The 18,388-nt window shown below is 43.9% G+C and overlaps 1 protein-coding gene across 1 annotated transcript in view; it reads right to left on the bottom strand.

Annotated features, from left to right (window-relative positions):
- The window catches only part of CALCR (calcitonin receptor), a 394,427-nt gene extending 377,698 nt beyond the window's left edge, over positions 1-16,729 (bottom strand). Inside the window, exon 1 of the mRNA XM_089692113.1 lies at positions 16,141-16,729. The gene's annotated coding sequence lies outside the window, so the exon portion shown is untranslated. The remainder of the gene's footprint in view (positions 1-16,140) is intronic.
- Between the last annotated feature and the right edge of the window lie 1,659 nt (positions 16,730-18,388).

Genomic DNA, 18,388 nt, shown 5'->3' with positions numbered 1-18,388 from the left:
ACTTGCTGAAGTTCAAACCGAGCATTGGAATGGGGAAGAAAAGAAATTGAAGTGACTTTGAACGTGACATGGCTGTAGGTGCCAGACGGGATGGTCTGAGTATTTAAAAAACTGCTGATCTGCTTAGATTTTCACGCACAACCATCTCTAGGGTTTACAGAGAATGGTCCGAAAAAGAGAAAATATCCAGTGAGTGGCAGTTGTGTGGACAAAAATGCCATGTTGATGTCAGAAGTCAGAAGAGAATGGGCAGACTGGTTTGAGATCATAGAAAGGTAACAGTGTCAATATTGACCATAATCTCTGAGGACACAGATTGCTAATTAGCCAATTGCATGGTAGCAACTCAATGCATTTAGGCATCTAGACATGGTGAAGATGACTTGCTGAAGTTCAAACAGAGCATTGGAATGGGGAAGAAAAGAAACTGAAGTGACTTTGAACGTGACATGGCTGTAGGTGCCAGACGGGCTGGTATGAGTATTTAAAAAACTGCTGATCTGCTTGGATTTTCATGCACAACCATCTCTAGGGTTTACAGAGAATGGTCCAAAAAAGAGAAAATATCCAGTGAGCGGCAGTTGTGTGGACAAAAATGCCTTGCTGATGTCAGAAGTCAGAGGAGAATGGGCAGACTGGTTCGAGATCATAGAAAGGCAACAGTGTCAATATGGACCATAATCTCTGAGGAATGTTTCTAACACATTGATGAATCTAAGCCACAAAGAATGAAGGCAGTTCTGAAGGCAAAGGGGGTCCAACCCGGTACTAGCAAGGTGTACCTAATAAAGTAGCTGTTGAATGTATTTAGCTCAGCTTTAGCACAGTCTGATTTCAATTGGCTGCCAAAGGTAACACCACGCACCCAATCTTTGTAGCCCCGTAACCATTCTGTGTAACAGATCTACATCTCTATAAAGAGAAATAAACCTAGAACACTAACATTGTGTGGCCAGCACTGAATTATTTAATGTATTCATTTATCTTCCCTTTCACCCCTTGGATTTTGGCAGTCGACCTATTTTCCTTGTTAAACACAAACAGAAAATGAACAATCACCTTGTAGGAGCGACTGTGCGGAGATCACTCACGGTACCCTGAGCTTCCACACAAATAAAACTGAGCCCTTGTTTGGAATTGTTGACATTGCTCTGCTCCTGAATGACAGACACATCCCAAAGCACAGAAACACAGCTGCACCGCACACTTCTGGATGAGCGAACAAGAGTAATCTTGTAGAACTGTTTACTTAGCAGCCTCGTAACTGTGTCTTATTAAAGCTGAACTCTGTGCACAACAACTTTCATTTAAATACATTCCTCAGTAGCCACAAATGATATACGACAACTTTTGTGTGCACCACATGCCTACATCTAGATATTATCTTGCAAATGTAGTGGTAACATCATCACTGTGATGTACATAGCCTGTGCAAAGAGCAGAGCTGTGGGAGGGACATGGCAGACCCCACCCACCACAAGTTGCCTGCAGAAAACTACAAGAGGGGGCGGAGACAAGACCAGTCACCCTGCAGAAGGAGAGAGAGCAGCGTTGAGAGGTCTTTATTACAGGAAGTTCCTATACAGAGGGAAAGTCTCACACTGGATTACTGCACAGATTTGGAAGAAATACACAAAGAACAACACAATTCAAGTAAGAATGCACATGAAAAACAAACGAAAGCAGCGCTCCAATCTTCATGCAAACCAAGGAATTGTGAAATGCCAACCGAAGAGGTGCTGCCCTTCTGAGATCGGGCAATCTGACCACTGATAAATAAAAACAAACAAGGGCGCACTCTCATCGTGCATTACCGTGGTATAACACGTAATTTATTAAATAGAAAGGATGTATACTCACAAACCAACGTGATAATGGGCAGTATAGGTGATCCACAAAAACAGTCACAATGCAACTGTGTCTAATGATGCGGATAAACTGACGTGTTTCGGGAGTTACTCCCGGGAGTAACTCCCGAAACGCGTCAGCTTATCCGCATCATTAGACACAGTTGCATTGTGACTGTTTTTGTGGATCACCTATACTGCCCATTATCACGTTGGTTTGTGAGTATACATCCTTTCTATTTAATAAATTACGTGTTATACCACGGTAATGCACGATGAGAGTGCGCCCTTGTTTGTTTTTATTTAAGAATGCACATGATTAATATATATATATAAACAATAATTACTTATCCTGGAGTTCAGATTTAAAGAAAACAGTTTTGCCTTTCTCTAATGCTATAGATTGCACAGCACTGCAGTGTTTTAGTATAGAGCAGTGGTTATCAAACTGCAGCCCGCAGGCCAGATGTGGCCCTTTGCTTGCCTTTATGTGGCCTTTGGGGCACTAACCTCCCACAGAACCCAACATTGGAGCACTATTCCTACAAATTGAAACCAACAATGGGGAATTGTTCCTCCCACTGACAACAAAGATGGGGCTTTATTCTACCCACTGATACCAATGATGAGGCACCATTTCCTCCTCTCACCAATACCAAACATGGGGCACTAGTCCTCTCCTACTGATTACTTGTGCTATGTATTTTCTTACTCCCATTGGCAGCCAAACCTGATGCATTGTTTATTCCCACTGACAAAGGGGCATTTTCTACTCCAACTGGCCACATTCTACCCCCCCATGTCTGAAGGACAGTAATCTGGCCCTTTGCTTAGAAAATCTGGATACCCCTGGTATAGAGGATATGAGTTCAAACCCAACCTTTTAACCCAGCCATTCTCAACTAGGGTTGCTCACAGGTTGCTATGGTTAACCTGAGCTGTGGCTGATTTACCTCCTATCTGATGGTGCCTGCATAGTTCCAGAGTTAATACTACTTGGGTAAACCAGCAGTATGACCCAATAGTTCCAGAGTTAATACTACTTGGGTAAACCAGCATTTTGACCCAATATTTCCAGAGTTAATACTACTTGGGTAAACCAGCATTATGACCCAATAGTTCCAGAGTTAATACTACTTGGGTAAACCAGCAGTATGACCCAAATTATATTTTTAGCTGTCTGATCACCACTGTATAGATAGCATTCGTCCTGCTAACCACCAATGTAGGGGGAATTTTCCCCATGGACATCTGATGCATTGGTTTGAGTAAGGGTTTCCAGAGACCATAAAATTATTTGAGGGGTTCTTCTGAGGTAAAAAGGTACAAAATGACTGTTTTAATCCTTGAAGATTCTAATCTCTGCCCAAAATCATGCTAGTATCAAAGCTCACAATTGTACATCATTTAAAGGGAGTGTCCCTTTTGGAACCAAGACTGGTGTCCCTCTTTCCTTTTCAATTGTCCTTTTTTTAATCTGATGTATAGACTTATATAAAACATGCACTCTTTAACTATGAAAGTATGATACTATGTTAAACCTTGTATTCAACCTCTAAATTTAGTTTAAACTGAATTCCAGGTAAGGATTTTTTTGCATAGATCATTGGTCCAGCTTGGAACAATATAAGCATGCATGTACCATATCCGTGGGATCCATGTGGAAGCTGGAAATCACTGTAGTAGTCTCTTCATGTCCCAGGTCCTGTTTGGATGCCCTGATGCATAGTGAGTACAGGGGTTCGCTCGCTTGGCATGGGTACTATTCGAAGAACACCTTGCATTTTTCTCAGTAAATTCAAGGTACTCTCTGATTTGACAAGTTGGAGAGGTGGAGTGGTGATGTCATGCTCTCCACCTCATGGGAAAAAATGCAAACCATTCTGTGAACGGCGCCAGTTCCAAGTAAGCGACCCCTGTGTTCACTATGCAGCAAGGCAGCTGATTGTCATTGGACCCGGAAGACAGTATTGATCATGGTAGTAGTAGTAACTACTACAATGATTCCACAGGGATCCCACAGGTATATAATTTGCATACGTATGTTTGTCCAAACTGGTCCATACCTGGAATTCTGCATCAAGGTGAAAAGCTAGAAAAAAATGCTATGGTAAAAAAATGAACTTGCATCTAAACAATAAATTTTTGCACTTGTGTAGGTTCCTTGTTGGAATAATTGACAATGGTCTGCATCTTAATGACAGCCAAATCCCAAATGGTCTGCTTGACTATGAGTGTGGTAGGGGTGTGCCCTTTGCCCACCCATTTTAGGGCATATTTATAAAACAGTGAATGTGGCATTCAACAAACATTCACTGCTGGTAAATCTTACTAGTATATGTGTTGTGGCAGTGCAGTATCCTGCCACGGTGGAAAGCACGATGCTGACCCAGGATTCTCAACCATAGAGGTTGAGGGGCTCCAGGCAGATCTCCTAATGCAGAGGAAACTGGTTTATCAGTTTCCTCTTTGGTTGGTAAAGCCTGTTTTGGGACCTGTAGCCTGGAGATTTCTTAGAGATTTGGGAGGGATGAAATCTCCAATCCTGGGCCCATATTTTGGGAGCAGCCAGCGTGCTGATTGCACAGGTGTGTGCAGGTCTTTTAGGGGAAGCCAGGCCATGATTCTGGGCTCCACCCCAGCAGTTAGGAGTCAGGCGGACTCCACCCCGGCAGACAGGAAGTCTCTGCCGTGGAGTCAGGTGGGCTACACCTAGGAGAGGTGGAAGCCAAAAGCAGCAAGGGGCTGCTACAGAATAGCTGTGTGCTAAAGGTTCGCTGGGTGCCAAAAGAACCTTTTGGGAAGAGTCTGCAGGAGGCAGACTTAAAACTGGGTACAAGCCAGGAGGCTGAATATTGATTTGCTTGATGATGGATACCCCTGCGTGGGAAGCATTTTTGTTGTTTGAACTTTCTTAAATAAAAGTGGGCAAAAAAGCCCTGAAAAGAAAGCGAGTTGCTGTGTGTTTTGAAGAAGAGCTCTACCACTTGAAGCGAGTTCCCACATATGGTGGAGGATGCGGGCATAATTGGAGATCCCTGCAAAAGTAAGTTCATCAGTTATATGAACTGTGTTTATGTGCATTGGACAGCACAATTTGTGTGTGCAGGTGAGGAGAACCTGCCTTAAAGAGACAGTGCTTCATTTCTTGGTTGTTGGACTGTGCAAAAGTGTTGTGAAGTGACTGTGAAGATGAGGCGGTCAAAGCAAAGAAAAGAAGAAAGATTTGCTGATATGAGAGACCGAGCCCTGTGGCTGGAGGGGTTGTTATCCCCAGAACAAGCCCCATACATAAATGAACAAAGTTTGCCAAAATGGGAAGTGCATGTTGTTGCTGCTGGCAACACTGGTGAAAGGAGACCAGCTATGAATGTGCAGAGTCCTAAGCTGGAAAAAGGCTGCAATGTGGGGAGCCTGGACAAGACACGTTGGCAAGAGCGATGCTTGCGGTGCAGGGAGTGGGGGCACACTGTCTCTAAATGCCCTTTGTGTCAGCCTCCATTGCAAAGTTGCATATCAAAGCAAAGGACTGCATCTGTGTTAGGCAAGCCGGCTCTGAGTGCAAGGAAGGAGCGACAGCCTGACCACAAGTTTGAGAAGAATGTGGTTGCCCATAGCAACACATGTGACTTCAGGCCTGCGGACCCTGTAAGAGGAGTGTCGTCTGCAGAGGATTGTGACAACGCAGAAATGAGAGTTCAGCGCATCTGGAGGAACCCACAAAGTTCAGCTGGGAGAGTGCCATCTCCCATAGCAACAGGAGAAAGCCTGCCAACCAGGAGAAGGGGCTACAAGGGAGATGTCGTTCCGTATCCCAAGAAGGTAATACCCTGCCTGGAATGTGGTCAGTTTGGGCATGGTATCTTTTCCTGCCCCAGATTATGGAATACCACTGATGAGGGTGCTACTGAGCAAAAGTCTTCATCTGCAAGCCCAGATTCCTTTTTAAAAATGTTGGCAGCCACCTCTGGCAACAGTGAAAAAGTACCTGTTGTGCCTGCAGGGGGTGCCAAGGAGTCAGAAGTGCCTGCCAGGGTATCATCCTATAGCTGCATGGATGAACTGGGTGGCCAAAGCCAAGCAGAGGAGAGACTACGCACTCAAGTGAAGGCTATGACACCTGCTTCAGGAAATGGTAAGACTGTTTGTGGGACTGAGTCCAAGGAAGTGAGAGTGTGTCCTTCAGGGAGTTCCACAATACAGATGGACATGGACTGGCTGCTGTGTGCTACCCTGAGTAGTGGGGAGGCACAGGGAACAGCCCAACGATTAGCAGGACTAAATATGGAAAAGGACATGGGGACTCTGCAGGTGCCTGCTATAATCCAGCAGAAGGCTGGGGATGGTAACCTAGGGGTGACCAAAACTGCCATGGCACCGTGTTCCCTAGTGATAGGTGCTGCAGAGATGCCCAGGGAAACCTCCCAGGAGCCCGCAGTGACGGAGCAGAGGATTTCCCAGGTCAGCTATGGAGCTGCAGTCATGTCTATAGGTAATGAGAATGCTGATGGTCATGCCAACAAAAGTGTTACTGTTGGTAAATGTAAGGTTACGGTTGGTGATGGGCTAGCACAGCTCACTAAGGATAACAGTGTTGATGTGAATATGATTGAAGATATGTTGTTGCCCTTGGCAACAGTATCCAAGGCTGCAAAGGTGTCCATGGAAACTTCCTGGGAGCTCTGTGTGTTGGAGCCAGAGGTTGCCTGGGACAACTATGTTGCTGCTCTGGACAAGAGAGTACTTGACACAAATGATGATTTAAATGCTAAAACTGAAATTTTTGAAAATGCTCATGGTGATAATGGGTTAACTGAGTCTGTCAGTACTGACAATATGTATGGAAGTGTTCCTGAGGTGAATGAAGCGCCATCAGAGTACGGTGGTGAAGGTGTGGTATTGCAACCTGTTGAGGTTAAAAATTTAGTGCCACAGTTTTGGTTGAACAAAAGTGATATATGTGATGTGTCTGCTGAGCCACTCTGTCCTGTGTCTCCTCTGGCAGTTGATGGAGTACTGCGTAGTACCTCTGATTGGAGCGCAGAGAAAGTAGACTGGGACAGATGGGCTGAAAACCTGTTGGCTTTGTTGAAAGGGACCTCTGTTTCCAACAGTGGAGTGGACACGACTTCTGCTGTGCTAAATGGAGGGACTGCAGAGCGGCTTATAGACAAGGGCACACTTGCTGTTGCTGCAGATGATCTCCCTCCCAATATGGACGGGCCAAGTGAGATTGAGCACATAGCAGAGATCGTGCCCACAAACCACAAAGGATCCAGTGGTGTGGGAATGAATAGCGTGATCCCAAATGAGCCCGTGTTGGTGGAAGTGTCAGATGGCACACGTCAAGTGATTGGGGTCAGTAAACCAAATGTAGAATTATGTTATGATGGTCAGGTGTCAGGACAGTTGCTGGAAGAGGTTCATGTGCCAGTGGAGCTGGTGGATAGCGATGTTGCCATGGGAGACAACCACTCCCCGCTGTGCACTTGGTTTCCAGACACTGCCCTGCCAAACATTGAAATGAGTTCTGACAAAGGTGTGGATGTTTCTGACCATGAGGAAAAGTGCGATGCATTGGTAAATGGTAAATATGATGATTTGGAAAAGTGCGAGGCACTGGTAAATGTAGATCAGTTAGTTTCTGTGGGTGACCATAAGCCTAATGATGCACCTGAAGGTCATGAGGACATGCATGCGGATAACCCTGAAACATGTGATGTGGTGGGTAATGATGTGCTAGACACAGCTGAACTAAAAGCTGCAGCTGAATTAGGCCCCCTACAGGTTCAGGAGGGTACTCTGGGAAGAGAAACTTTAAATAGCTTATCTGCCCAGAGGGAAAACTTTAAGGAAGTGGATAATTTAAAGAGGTCCCCTGACATAAAAACATCTGAAGAGCAAGACAATCGGTCTGTCCTTCAGAAGGATAGTAGGATAGTAGTATTGCTGTCATCTGAGACTGTCAGTGACCAAAGGAAGCATGCAGTGTACGGGGGGAAACCAACCGAGCTAGGTTTTGTCAGTAAGAAGATGCCTGTACATAGAATGCAGCGAGGGTCTAAGGTAACCCCAATAAAAGAGCCCGCACTTTTTGTGTTTAAAAGTGTGACCCCTTCAAAGGTAAAGGGAAACCGGCGGTTGAGAGTGCAGCGTAGCTGTAATGTTATCCGACACCGAAAACTCAGGCGTCAACCTCATCCTCAGAAAGGTACGAAGTTTTGGAAGTTCCTTAATGGGAAGGTGATTTGGGTGGCCCCAAGGAAAATAGAGCGGCAACGCTTTTGGAAGCGTACCCGAAAAAAGGCACAGTGTCTTTATAGGGCCCAAGTCCGTGTAGTAGGAGAACACAGGGAAAGTTGCCTCGTAAGACAGGAAGGAAAGTTTCCCTTTGAAAGTGATGTCAGTCAGGAATGGGCTCATATAGGTGAAAGCTGGCACAGAGGTGCCAAAGTAAAGAATTTGGGCTTGTGTGTTCTGCCCCCTACGGGATCAAAACAAAGGGGGGGGATATGTGGCAGTGCAGTATCCTGCCACGGTGGAAAGCACGATGCTGACCCAGGATTCTCAACCATAGAGGTTGAGGGGCTCCAGGCAGATCTCCTAATGCAGAGGAAACTGGTTTATCAGTTTCCTCTTTGGTTGGTAAAGCCTGTTTTGGGACCTGTAGCCTGGAGATTTCTTAGAGATTTGGGAGGGATGAAATCTCCAATCCTGGGCCCATATTTTGGGAGCAGCCAGCGTGCTGATTGCACAGGTGTGTGCAGGTCTTTTAGGGGAAGCCAGGCCATGATTCTGGGCTCCACCCCAGCAGTTAGGAGTCAGGCGGACTCCACCCCGGCAGACAGGAAGTCTCTGCCGTGGAGTCAGGTGGGCTACACCTAGGAGAGGTGGAAGCCAAAAGCAGCAAGGGGCTGCTACAGAATAGCTGTGTGCTAAAGGTTCGCTGGGTGCCAAAAGAACCTTTTGGGAAGAGTCTGCAGGAGGCAGACTTAAAACTGGGTACAAGCCAGGAGGCTGAATATTGATTTGCTTGATGATGGATACCCCTGCGTGGGAAGCATTTTTGTTGTTTGAACTTTCTTAAATAAAAGTGGGCAAAAAAGCCCTGAAAAGAAAGCGAGTTGCTGTGTGTTTTGAAGAAGAGCTCTACCACTTGAAGCGAGTTCCCACAGTGTTTTAAATAACAGTGATGGTTTAGCGATCAATAAATGTTTGGTCACATTCACTGTTTTATAAATAACCCAAAAGTGTTAAAAAAGGATTAAATCACACTGGTGGTGTGGACATTAGACTGTAATCAATCAATCAAGGTTCTGCACTCTCAGGTTCCTCCAGAGGTTGCTAGAGATTTCTTGAGCTGTGGCTGATTGACCTCCTATTTGATAGTGCCTGCATAAAGCCAGGTTCATTGCCACTTACCAAAGCCAACAGCATGGCACCAATGATCTTTTTTTAACTGTCTGTATTGTTAGCATTCTAACCACCACTGTAAGGAGGGGGGCATTCTTCCCAATAACTACCAATGTAAGGGGCATTTTCCTAGAGACACCCAATGGATTACTCTTTGCAGGGGTTCCCTGAGACCTAAAAATTATTTCAAGAGTTCTTCTGGGGTAAAAAAAAATTGAGAAAGGCTGCTCTACAGTTGGGTTACAGTATGTGTGCATCTGTGTGTTACCTGAAAGAATGCTGTATTTGACGTCTTTCTGAGACTAATGTTAGGTTACATTGACCCTTACACTGTTGTGGAGAAATAGGATTGCAAGCTTTAGCAGCATGAGAGAACACTGAGTATCAATGAAGCTCTGAGGTCTGTTTAAACCCAAGACTCTACCTGGTATAACCTGAATAGTCTTTTCTTGTTTGAGTTCCACCATTTAAAAGTACCAGTACCTTATTTTCAGGAGCCAGTACCTTGCCCCTCAAATATCATCAATCCCTATCACTCATCCTAACTCCCTCTCATCCCTTCCTCTAACCCTAAGACTAGCCATACACATGGATGAAAGAATCTGCACTGCCAGATACTGTATTCAGACAACCAAATATATGGAGTGCAGTCACTGTTTGCCCAGTAATTTTCCACCCAGTTGTGCTACCTTCCAAAAAACCCTATGCTATAGCAGAGCCCTGAGGTCCCCATGGTGCCTTGTGTAGGATGCAGGTATTTGACACTCCCTAAAGTGTCAAATGTTAAAGACTTTTCTGGCAGCTGTGGTGTTGGAAGACAAGGATAGGGCTCCTTATCACACATCAAAAGCTTGCACTGCAGTCTTTGTACTTAGCCAATCAATGGCATCACCTCAAATCCAAATTTCTACTTTTGTCCATGGCTAACACAATGAAATACTCTGCTGCTAGGAGAAAGTACGAGAATTGCTTTAACAATTAATGTAGCCATTAAAATGAAGCCTAAACCGACTAGCTAAACCTAAATTAATTCTTCACACTTAGCCTATACTAACCCTTCGACCTACGAAAATTGAATATTAACTGCCTCCAGCGAAAAACATAATTACCTTGTAGCCAGGGAGAGTACTGGCACTAATAAGTGGCAGGTGTGCAACAGGAATTACCAACACACGACTCCAATGCATTTTGCCAAAATTTCACCAAAGGAAAAAAACAAATAAATTCGCTTTTACCTCCAGGGTTACGCATCTTCACTTGGGACATTTCAAGTTATATACATGGTAGTCAGTTAGAGGTGATATCAGCAAAAGGCTATGAAAAAGCACCAAATTTTCATTTATCACCCTTTAATAGCTATCCAGCTAACTGTATTAATGATTGTTTTAAATGTCCTTTGGAATGTGTGACAAGGCAATTCTGTACCAGCCAATCAATTCAGAAAATGAGAAGCCCACGCTTTGCTGAACTAAGGCTTTATAAGGGAGCTTGTTCAATGGTATGTTCAAGGTAAAGGTGCAGAACAGCACGTAGCGGACAGCAAGAATGATTAAGACAAACAAAACGGTTCCATCTACAAGGCTTTGAGATCAATGAGTGTTTTATACCTGGGAAAAAATGATTTTGAGAAAAAGAGATTAATTTAAAAGAATTTCCAAGGACACTTTTATGCTTAGCTGTTATACTTGTGCTTTCCATACACATCACTGACCACAAAATACCAAAATATCAAAATTTTGACACCTGGGGTAAGTCAATATGGCAATACAAAGGGCAATGTTGAGCAACAACCCATGAGCATCTAATATCACCGCTCATCAGTATAATAAAGTAATGGGGATAAAACATGACTGCTGATTGGCTGCTTTTGTTACTTCACAGCTTTGGTTACTGATCATAATGGCATACAGGGGCGGACTGACAACTCATGGGGCCCCCGGGAAATAGGGGATCATGGGGCCCCTGTGTCCTTGCCCAAACTCAAAAAAGCCTATGAAAAAGGTACCAGGGGCATCTCATGGGGCCCCCTACTGACCCCGGGCCCTCGAGCAGTGCCCGAGTTTCCAAGTGGTCAGTCCGCCCCTGATGGCATAATAAACAAATTCTAAGTCTATAATATGTAGATATGAATCGTGATTCAGTAAGTAAAAAGGATGTATCTAACACATTTCAATTTAAGATTTGATAGAGATGGAACATCCAGAAAAGAGGAATGTACAAAACAAAAAAATGGACAAATGTTCAAAACTTGGGGTCCCCTGCAGATAAAGGGAATTTGGTGGAAATGTTACTACAAACAAGTTTGCAACCCATTACAAGCATAAAATATCCGATTCTAACAGCTTGGGTATCTCAATATAGAAATACAAGGGGCAGTGTTGTGCAATACTCCATGAACATCCAATAACACCTCTAAAATATCAAAATTCTGACACCTGGGGTAAGTCAATATGGCAATACAAAGGGCAACGTTGTGCAACAACGAATGAACATCTAATATCACCTCTAAGCAGTGCAATAAAGTAACATGGATAAAAGATGACTGCTGACTGGCTGCTTTGGTTACTTCACAGCTTTGTTTACTTAGCATAATGGCATAATAAACAAATTCTAAGTCTATATTATGTAGATATTAATCAAAATTCAGTAAGTAAATAGGATTTTTCTAATACATTTAAATTTAACATGCAATAGAGATGGAACATCCAGGACAGAGGCATGGACAAAACATTTCCAAGGGCAAATGTTCAAAACTTGGGGTCCTCTGTAAATCAGGAGCATCTGGTGGAAATGTTACTACAAACCAGTTTGTAACCCATTACAAGCACAAAAGACCCGATTCTAACACCTTGGGTATCTCAATATAGCAATACAAGGGGCAGTATTGTGCAATACTCCATGAACATCCAGTATCACCTCTAGTATAATCATCAGTATAATAAAATAACAGGGATAAAAGATGACTGCTGATTGGCTGCTTTGGCTACTTCACTTTGTATAATGAGGTAATAAACAAAATTCTATGTTTATAATATGCAGATATTAAGCATAATTAGGTATTAAAAGACAATGTTTCCAATGTAGGATGCAATAGAAATGGGTTGTATTATCCAGGACACACTCCACGAACATCCAATATCACCTCTAATCAATATAATAAAGTAACAGGAATACAATGTGTCTGCTGACTGGCTGCTTTAGTTATTGCACTTTGTACAATAACCTATTAAACAAATACTATGGACATCTAATATCACCTCTTACAGTATAACTAAGTACAAGGATAAAAGATGCCTGCTGGTTGGCCGATTTACTTTCTGCACTTTGTACAATAACCTATTAAACAAATACTATGGACATCTAATATCACCTCTTACAGTATAATTAAGTACAGGGATAAAAGATGCCTGCTGGTTGGCTGGTTTACTTTCTGCACTTTGTACAATAACCTAATAAACAAATTCTATGTTTATAATATGATATAAATTCTAATTGAATGTAGAAAGACACTGTTTTACTAAAACAATTTTAATTTAGGATGCAATAGAAATGGGTTGAATTATTCATTGGCAAAAAAAAAAAAAATGCAAGGGACAAATCTTCAAAACTTGGGTAACCCCATAAGTTAAGGGTAGCTAGTAGAAATGCTACTACAAATCTGTTTGCAACCCATTGCAAGTACAAAATACCCAGTTCTAACACTTGGGGTTACTCAATATGGCAATACAAGGGGCAGTATTTTCCAATACCCCATGAACATCTAATATCACCTCTTACAGTATAATAAAGCACAAGGATAAAAGATGCCTGCTGGCTGGTTGATTTGCTTTCTGCACTTTGTACAATAACCTGATAAACAAATTCTATGTTTATAGTATGATAAAATCATAACTGAATAGAGAAAGACAATGTTTTACTAAAACAATTTCATTTAGGATGCAATAGAGATGGGTTGCATTATCCATGACGAAAAAAAAAAATTCCAGGGACAAATCTTCAAAACTTGGGGTGCCCCCATAAATTAAGGGTAGCTAGTAGAAATGCTATTACAAACCTGTTTGCAAACCATTGCAAGTATAAAATACCCAGTTCTAACACTTGGGGTTACTCAATATAGCAATACAAGGGGCAGTATTTTGCGACACCCTGTGAACATCTAACATCACCTCTTACAGTATAATAAAGCACAAGGATAAAAGATGCCTGCTGGTTGGTTGATTTGCTTTCTGCACTTTGTACAATAACCTAATAAACAAATTCTATGTTTATAGTATGATAAAATCATAACTGAATAGAGAAAGACAATGTTTTACTAAAACAATTTTAATTTAGGATGCAATAGAGATGGGTTGCATTATCCATGACGAAAAAAAAAATTCCAGGGACAAATCTTCAAAACTTGGGGTGCCCCCATAAATTAGGGGTAGCTAGTAGAAATGCTACTACAAACCTGTTTGCAACCCATTGCAAGTATAAAATACCCAGTTCTAACACTTGGGGTTGCTCAATATGGCAATAAAAGGGGCAGTATTTTGAAACTCCCCATGAACATCTAATGTCACCTCTTGCAGTATAATAAATTAACAGGGATAAAAGATGCCTGCTGGTTGGCTGATTTGCTTTCTGCACATTGTACCATAAGCTAATAAACAGATTCTATGTTTGTAATATGATATATATCATAATTGAATATAGAAAGACAATGTATTGGCTGCTTTGGTTACTGTACTTTGTACAATAACCTATTAAACAGATTCTATGTTTATGGTTTTATTTCATAAACCATAATGAAATGTGAATTTGAAACTTGGGGCACCCCTGAAAATCAGGGGTAACTAGTGTCTACAAACCTGTTTGCAAACCACTGCAAGCACAAAATATCCTATTCTAACACCTGAGGTTACTCAACATGGCAATAAAAGAGGCAATATTGTATAACACTCCATACCAGGGGCGGACTGACAACTCATGGGGCCCCCTGGCAATAGTGGATCATGGGGCCCCTGTATCCTTACCCAAACTCAAAAAAGCCTATGAAAAAGGTACCAGGGGCATCTCATGGGGCCCCCTACTGACCCAGGGCCCTCGGGCAATGCTCGAGTTTCCAAATGGTCAGTCCGCCCCTGCTCCATACACATCCAATATCACCTCTTACAGTATAATAACACTTTAAGGCAGTCCTCCAACTTAGAGATGAGCCATACACCGTGTACACTGAATTAATAAACCGGATTCCAGTTAACCCTCTGGTCCTGTGTCAATGCATACCTTAACTGTAACTATTGCATTAGGAGGCACATGCTAAGCCTATGCCCTATCCACCCATCCAGCTTACTCCTATCACCTCACTTCCAGTGACAGAATGGGGTCCCGCTGTGCACATCTCATGCGTGCATTTGGTTCCTCTTACTCTACCGTACCTGGTAGCTAGGCTGGGTGCCTCTATGATGATGATCTGCTCCCATTGCTATGGGAGATGGACCACTGGGGAGGAAGCCCCAGAAGCAAATACCTCACTACCAGGGGAACGCTCATCTAGCACAGATACCACCAGGGGCGGACTGACAACTCATGGGGCCCCCAGGCAATAGGGGATCATGGGGCCCCTGTGTCCTTGCCCAAACTCAAAAAAGCCTATGAAAAAGGTACCAGGGGCATCTCATGGGGCCCCCTACTGACCCCAGGCCCTCGGGCAATGCTCGAGTTTCCAAATGGTCAGTCCGCCCCTGCTCCATACACATCCAATATCACCTCTTACAGTATAATAAAGTAACAGGGATAAAATATGCCTGCTGGTTGGCTGATATGGTTACTGCACTTTGTACAATAACCTATTTAACAGATTATATGTTTATGTTTTTAGTTTATAAATCATAATGGAATGTGAATTCGAAACGTGGGGCGCCCCTGTAAATCAGGGGTAACTAGCGACTACAAACCTGTTTGCAAACCATTGCAAGCACAAAATGTCCCATTCCAACACCTGGGGTTATTCAACATGGCAATACAAGAGGCAATATTGTACAACACCCCATGAACATCCAATATCACCTCTTACAGTATAATAAAGTAACAGGGATAAAAGATGCCTGCTGGTTGGCTGATTTGGCTACTGCATTTTACATATTGACATATTAAACACATTCTATGTTTACAATATACATAACTATACAATAATTGAGTAAATATGATTGATGTGAAAGTATGATATATATATATATATATATATATATATATATATATATATATATATATAAAGCGCTGTGAAAATTGATGGCGCTATATAAGTACCTGTAATAAATAATAAATAATAAATATAAAGGATGCAATTTTAATTGATGTAATAGAGATGGGTTGTATTAACCAGGACAAAAAATTGCAAGGATAAATCTTCAAAACTTGGGGTGACCCTGTAAATCAGGGAAACTGGGAGAAATGCTATTACAAAACAGCTTGCAAGCCATTGCAAGCACAAAATACTCAATTCCAAAACCTGGGGTGACTTAATAGGGAAATACAAGGGACACCCCATGAACATCCAACATCACCTCTAATTAGTCTAATAAAGTAACAGGGATAAAGATGGATGCTGATTGGCTGCTTTGGCTACTACAGCTCATTGACATATTAAACTAATTATAGGTTTACAACTCATTAAATAAATTCAATAAATAAAGGGAATGTTTGTGATACAATACCATAATATGGGGTTGTATTATCCAGGACAGAGTCGTATGCAAAAAAAGGACACATTTTCAAAACTTGGGGTGCCCCTCTAAATCAGGGGGTAACTGGTAGAAATGCTTCTACAAACCTGTTTGCAACCCATTTCCTTTGCATCCATGCACAGATAACCAGACACAGAAGTTAATTCACTTACACAATTCAGATGAATTCAAGGGGGATTGCCAAACTCCAGGAATCCTATGCCATAGCCCTGAGTTATCCTTCCATTCAATCGTGGGATCTGGATTTAGGCAATAATTCCTATTGGAGGGGATCCAGGCAAGCAATCCAAGTTGGGATCCTGCAGAGGTGAGGGCAGGAAGGGGGTCTGAGATGCTGCAGATGGAGACTCAGGGATGCAGCTTGTCAGTGGCAGAAGTTGTGCAGGCAGAGGTAGGGATTAGCGGCAGTCTGATTGGAAGGAGCAGCACAGTTAGAGGCTTTCACGTCTTCTTCAACATTCTCAATGAGCCAGAATGAGGATAAAAAAAGAGAATCCCTTACTAGTCCCTGTAGGGTCCGCCCTGTGTGTGGAGCCAGTCCTTGCAGCGCCTCCATAGGCTGGTGGGATGTACCTGTGCCTGAGCAGGGAAGAGTGCTGGGAGCTCCGTGCGCTGACAGCTGCTGTCTCTGAACTGTCACTGCTGGCTCAGAGGAGTCCCCGGACTCCTGACAGCGGAGGTCACAGGGCAAGGTCATGGTGTGTGCATGGGGGCAGAGTGGTGACAGCCCTGCAGAGTGTACCTGGGGTACCAGAGCCTGGTGAGGGAGGACATAGATCTGTATAATGCGAATCCTCAACTGTCAGAGGGCATGCAAAAAGGTCATTTCTGTTATCTGAGCTACAACATTTCATCAATGTCTTCCTGTGATCCCTGCATGTGGGAAATCCAAGAATGAATGGGAAGATTAACTCTCCATCTCCTGCCTGTGACTCCATCTCCTGCCTGTGACTCCATCTCCTGCCTGTGACTCCATCTCCTGCCTGTCACTCTCTCCATCTCCTGTCTCATCTCCTGTCTGTCTCTCTCCATCTCCTGTCTGTCTCTCTTCATTTCCTGTCTGTCTCTCTTTCTCCATCCTCTGTCTGTCTCTCCATCCCCTGTCTCTCTTTCTCCATCCTCTGTCTGTCTCTCCATCCCCTGTCTCTCTTTCTCCATCCTCTGTCTGTCTATCTCCATCCCCTGTCCCTCATTTTCTCTATCCCCTGTCTGTCTCTCTGTCCATCTCCTTCCTGTCACTCCCTCCATCCCCTGTCTGTCTCTCTCCATCCCTTGTCTCTCTTTCTCCATCCTATGTCTCTCTCCATCTCCTGCCTGTCTGTCTCCATCTCCTGTCTGTCTGTCTCTCTCTCCATCCCCTGTCTGTCTCTCTCCACCCCCTGTCTGTCTCTCTCCATCTCCTGTCTGTCTCTCTCCATCTCCTGTCTGTCTCTCTCCATCCCCTGTCTGTCTCTCTCCATCCCCTGTCTGTCTCTCTCCACCCCCTGTCTGTCTCTCTCCACCCCCTGTCTGTCTCTCTCCACCCCCTGTCTGTCTCTCTCTCCATCCCCTGTCTGTCTCTCTCTCCATCCCCTGTCTGTCTCTCTCTCCATCCCCTGTCTGTCTCCCTCTCTCCATCCCCTGTCTGTCTCCCTCTCTCCATCCCCTGTCTGTCTCCCTCTCTCCATCCCCTGTCTGTCTCCCTCTCTCCATCCCCTGTCTGTCTCCCTCTCTCCACCCCCTGTCTGTCTCTCTCTCCATCCCCTGTCTGTCTCTCTCTCCATCCCCTGTCTGTCTCTCTCTCCGTCCCCTGTCTGTCTCTCTCTCCATCCCCTGCCTGTCTCTCCATCCCCTGTCTGTCTTCCTCTCTCTATCCCCTGTCTGTCTCTCTCTCCATCCCCTGTCTGTCTCTCCATCCCGTTTGTCTCTCTTCATCTCCTGTGTCTCTCTCTATCCCCTGCCTGTGTCTCTTTCCATACGCTGTCTGTCTCCATCCTGTGTCCGTCCCTCTCCATCCCCTGTCTGTCACTTTCTCCATTTAATGTCTGTCTCTCTGTCCATCTCCTGTCTGTCTCTCTCTCCCTCCATCCCCTTTCTGTCTCTCTCCCGCCATCCCCTGCCTGGTCTCCCTCTCTCTCTCCTGCCCCTGTCACTCCCCATCTCCTGTTTCTCTCTCTCTCTCTCTCCATCTCCTGTCTGTCTGTCTCCATCCCCTGCCTGTCTGTCTCTCTTCATCCCCTGTCTCTCTCTCTCCATCCCCCGTCTGTTTCTCTCCATCCCCCGTCTGTTTCTCTTCATCTCTTGTCTGTTTCTCTCCATCTCCTGTCTGTCTCTCTCTCTCTACATCCTCTGTCTGTCTGTCTCTCTCTCTCTCCATCCCCTGTCTTCTCTCTTCATCCTATGTCCACCTCTCTCTGCATC

Source organism: Staurois parvus, unplaced genomic scaffold, assembly GCF_062004578.1.
Source record: "Staurois parvus isolate SC_StPar_1 unplaced genomic scaffold, SC_StPar_1.0 ptg000576l, whole genome shotgun sequence".
NCBI lineage: Eukaryota > Metazoa > Chordata > Amphibia > Anura > Ranidae > Staurois > Staurois parvus.
Note: the sequence above shows the minus strand (reverse complement) of the source record. Positions and strands in the feature narration are given on the sequence as shown.